A 4,927-nucleotide genomic window follows, 5' to 3' on the forward strand; every position below is an offset into this window, starting at 1 on the left:
AAGAGTTTTTTTTAATTTTTTGTGAAATGACGTTTCAAAGCACGATATATTTCACATAGACCAAATCAACCGTCTTGAGCCAATCGGTTTCTTTTCTTTGTATGAAGCTGAAAAAAAAATATATGGTAAGTGTAATTAAAGTAATTGTTATAAATATATAAAATAAATCATAAAGGAAAAATAATGCTTACATGTTGAAAGACACCCTCAATTCACAACGGGTAGCACTAGAAGTCAGACTAAGAATCCTCACAGCAAATTTTTGGAGATTTGGAGTTGAAGCTCCAAAAGTAGACCACCAATCATCTATATAAATCAAGGCATTGTGATTTTCATGTTATTTAAAACAAATGAAAATCAGAATAAAGATAAAATACGCTACTAATTAATTTTAATACCCGAGAGACTTATTTTCCTTTGTCTAATGGTTGTTTGTGATCCAAAACCATTCTTTGCATTTTTGTATTTTCGCAACTCAAGTAGAATCTTGTCTTGAATTTCCACTTCTCTAATCAACCTTTCCATGCATGCAATCAAACCACCCATCACTTCTTCACAACATGCCGCGTCTTTGTTATCCAAATAAATAGACGGGTTTAAAAAATAGCCAACCACATGGAAAGGACGGTGAAGTTGACAATTTCATCTATTGTCAATATAACCAAAAGCCTCCTTTTAATGCTCCTCATTCATCAAAAGAAGTCTTAGTGATAGCCTCCAGAGCCGTATCCATGGCTTTATCATGTACTCCATGGCCGACTTTCTCTCACCACCGGGCCATCTTAAGAACTTTTACAAGTGGCCCAATCAACTTAAAAGCATAATGAACATTCCTCTAAAAATTAGGTTGCAAAATGAAAGCTGCTATCTTTTTTCCCCGAACATCTTCAAATTTCCCTTTTGTTTATGCCATTGTGAAATAGTAATGAAAGAAGTTGCAAATCTAGTAACCGACGGTCTATGCAAATTTCTTTGATCTGTGAACTTTCTCATCAAGTTTACAAGTCGAATATGGTTACATATATAACCATTCATGTAAATATACTTCTTAAGTGCATTCTTTACTTGTGAGATTTTTTCCAATATCTTCCAACATTAGATCAATGCAATGTGTCGCACAAGAAGTCCAATAAAGATGAGGTCTTTTCGTGTCAAGTAATTTTCCTTCACCAATAAAAAACAAATTGTAGTTGAATCACATTGTGCTCACCAATGATTATAGATTGTGAATAACCATTTAAACTTTCTTACTGGCCTTGACATAATTAGATGCATTATTCGTCACAAATTGAATCACATTATGGTCACCAACTTCCTCAACCATGTCATCAAGCAATTTGTACAACATATTGGCATCATTTTTAATTTCTAAAAAATTCATAAATTTTATGAACATTGAGCCCTTAGGAGAGTTCACAAGAAAGTTCAAAATCTCTTTGGATGTAACTGAATAACGCCAACCATCTGATAAAATTGAACAACTAACTTGAGTCCACTCTTTCTTATGCTCATTCATTGCGTTCTCAACAGCTTGCACTTCTTTCTTAAGAAAAGGAACCCTTAGCTCATGCATGCTAGGTGGTTTCAATCTCGGGCCATATTGTGATTCAAGTTGAGGAAGCTGGTGAGCACAATGTGATTCAAGTTGTGACGGATAATGCATCTAATTATGTCAAGTCCGGTAAGAAAGTTTAAATGGTTATTTACAATCTATAATTATTGTTGAGTCCAATGTGATTCAACTATAATATTTTTTATTGGTGTAGGAAAATTACTTGAGGTCAAAAGACCCCATCTTTATTGGACTCTTTGAGCGGCACATTGCAATGATCTAATGTCGGAAGATATTGGAAAAATCCCCCATGTAAAGAATACACTTAAGAAGTGTATCTACATTAATGGTTATATATATAACAATATTCAACTTGTGATCTTGATGAGAAAGTTCACAAATCAAAGAAATTTGCATATACCGGTGGTTACTAGATTTGCATCTTCTTTAACAAAAGGGAAATATGAGGAAGAAGGTTATTTCTGCTGAGTGGAATCAATCCAAGCTGCTAAAGAATATGGGGGAAAAAAGATAGCAGCTTCCATTTTGCTACCCAATTTTTGGAGGAATGTTCTTTATGCTCTTAAGTTGGCTAGGCCACTTGTAAAAGTTCTTAGGATGGTTATGAAGCCATGGATAGGGCTAAGGAGACTTTTTCGATGACTGAGGAGCATTACAAGGAGGCTTTTAGTTATATTGACAATAGATGGAATTGTCAACTTCACCATCCTTTGCATGCGGCTGGTTATTTTCTAAACCCGTCCATTTATTTTGATAACAAAGAGGTGGCATGTTGTGAAAAAGTAAGGGATGGTTTGATTACATGCATGGGATGGTTTGATTACATGCATGGAAAGGTTGATTAGAGAAGTGAAAATTCAAGACAAGATTCTACTTAATTTGCGAAAATACAAAAATGTTGAGGGTAGCTTTGGATCACAAACAACCATTAGACAAAGAAAAATAAGTCCTCTAGCTATTAAAATCAGTTAGTAGCGTATTTTATCCTTATTTTGATTTTCATTTGTTTTAAAACATAAAATCACAATGCTTTGATTTGTAATAGTTGATTGGTGGTCTACTTTTGGCGCTTCAACTCCTAATCACCAAAAATTTGCTGTGAGGGTTCTTAGTCTCACTTGTAGTGCTACCGGTTGTGAAAGAAATTGGGGTGTCTTTCAACGTGTAAGCACTAATTTTCCTTTATGATTTATTTCATATATTTAAGACAATTACTTTATTTACACTTTACAATATTTTTTTTCCAGCTTCATACAAAGAAGAGAAACCGATGGGCTCAAAGTCAGTTAAATGATTTGGTCTACGTGAAATATAATCGTGCTTTGAGACGTCGTTTCATAAAAAAAGACTCTTCTGATCCCATTATTTTGGTGGATATAGATGAAAGCAATGAGTGGTTGCTTGGGAGGATGGAAGATTCTGATCATAAAATAGAATTTGTGTTTGGTGATGATGATTTTTAGTGATATTGTGCGAGACTATGAGCCCTATGTTTTTCTTAGTAGACGTTTTTATGATCTTGTGTCCAAAACCTGCTAATACATATCTTCTATTTACTAATTCATTGATAAATCTTGGCAAGCAGCCTTAGACCTGGCAAATAGTTCAAGTGGGTTTGGTTCAGATTAAGATTACTTTTGGTTGGGTCGGGTTTCATTTGAGTTATGTCATTTTGGGTTTAATGGTCAATTTTAGTTGTTTTGAGTCGGTTCATCATTTTAATTATGTGCATAATATAGGAGTAATAAATATGTGTAAATTTTAACTCAGTACAAAATTAAATGGGACAAAAACAATAAACTCAATAAAACAAAAATTTATAAATGAGTATAATTGTTTATTGGTATAATTTTGGTCGGATCAAGTTTGGATTTGTCTTATTTATTCGGGTGCAGACGAGTTATTTCAAGTATGTTTCGTTAATTTTCTCGATCAGCTTTAACCTATAAACTATTTTATTATCTATTGCATGCTGATGCATCGTCATACAGTGTTTAACAGGAAGCATTTGGAGCTGAGCAGAGTTGTTGTTCCACATGATTCCGGAACCCACAACGATCAAGTAACTAAAAACTAAGAGTTGCCATCGTGTAGGCGGAAGAAACTGAGGCAAACCATGAATCCATAATCCTTGAACTAAGCCAATTGTCAAGATATGAATAGTATTCAGAGGAAAGTTTAGACCAACTCTAAACTTCAACTTTTTCTCTTCCATTTGGTCTCCTCCAACTAGATAAATATTCACAATTTCAAAAATCTAAATCAAACCAATGCAACAGATAATTAGGTAGGTGCAGGAATTTGGTGATCTTTTTTCCTTTGTTTCAGTTGGAATTTTGTAATTGTTACTCTTTGTAATTGATATTAATTAAATTGGTTTTTCTATTTGTCGATTTTTATTTCTGGTCGTAAGTGTGCCAATTTTACTAGGATCCCAAGGTTGTTTTGCGGTGTTTTTTTGTTCAATGTTTTACGCTGGTACCATTGAATAATTGTTAATACAGTTTATAATATTTTCGTTACCTTTAGGGGGTGATTGATATTGAATAATCCTCCAATTTTAGTGAAGAAAAGAAGCAGATTCTTATTCAACTCCTTCCGTCAAAAAAACAATACAACAATTGTTTTTCTAGTGAAGAAGAGATCAACGTCAGCCCAAATGGCCTGTAACGAAGCTGAAGTGCAAGACAGGCAAAGTACATTGCCCGACTCACTTCTTTGCCACATCCATTCTTTCCTCCCTACGAAAGAAGCTGCCCAAACTGTTCTAATTTGAAGATTTGGCACACTCTGGACTTGGCTTCCTGTTCTTGATTTGGATGAGACAATTTGGTATAAGCCGCAAGGACTATGTGCAGAAAGTGAAAAGGTAAAAAGACTAGATTCCTTCAATTTATGCACCATATACAGTACTTCACCATAGTTCAATAGCCGAGAGGTTCCGACATACGAGTCCACATTGGTACCCAAGTTGGTTACTGTATCCGAGCACAGATTATGGAACATGAACTAGATTCCATTTTAACATTTGCCCTAAAAAACATGTTAAGTTCCGAGAAATTAAAACTGAGATGATCACGGGCTCTCTTGAAATGTATAAATTGCATTTTTCGGAATTTTTAGCGCTTCTATGATCGAGTTGAAAATGAATCACATCAAACTTTTGGTACAAAAACGAGTGCAGATGGACTGCCTCAGAGTCTTTAAACTCATCTGGGTGCATCTGACTGATGATGTTCTTAGAGAAATCATGAAGGTTGTCCTTTGCTTAAGGAATTGGAGATTCAAAAATGTTGGTTAGTAACAGAGATTAGGGCACCAAACTTGGAGAAACTAAGGTTTAATAAAGCAGCT

The 4,927-nt window shown here is 34.5% G+C and overlaps 1 protein-coding gene and 1 pseudogene across 9 annotated transcripts in view; one reads left to right on the forward strand and one right to left on the reverse strand.

Moving 5' to 3' along the window:
* The window catches only part of LOC130807644 (uncharacterized), an 11,403-nt gene extending 6,955 nt beyond the window's left edge, over positions 1-4,448 (forward strand). For 2 of the 9 annotated variants that reach the window (XR_009040629.1, XR_009040624.1), the window contains exons 7-9: positions 1,531-1,681; positions 1,767-2,737; positions 2,821-4,448. The gene's annotated coding sequence lies outside the window, so the exon portion shown is untranslated. The remainder of the gene's footprint in view (positions 1-1,530; positions 1,682-1,766; positions 2,738-2,820) is intronic. The other 7 variants (XR_009040625.1, XR_009040627.1, XR_009040628.1 and 4 more) reach the window with 7 other exon arrangements.
* On the reverse strand, positions 865-1,663 carry LOC130808420 (uncharacterized; annotated as a pseudogene).
* Positions 4,449-4,927: the final 479 nt, after the last annotated feature.

This window comes from Amaranthus tricolor, chromosome 3 (genome assembly GCF_026212465.1).
Source record: "Amaranthus tricolor cultivar Red isolate AtriRed21 chromosome 3, ASM2621246v1, whole genome shotgun sequence".
Classification (NCBI taxonomy): domain Eukaryota; kingdom Viridiplantae; phylum Streptophyta; class Magnoliopsida; order Caryophyllales; family Amaranthaceae; genus Amaranthus; species Amaranthus tricolor.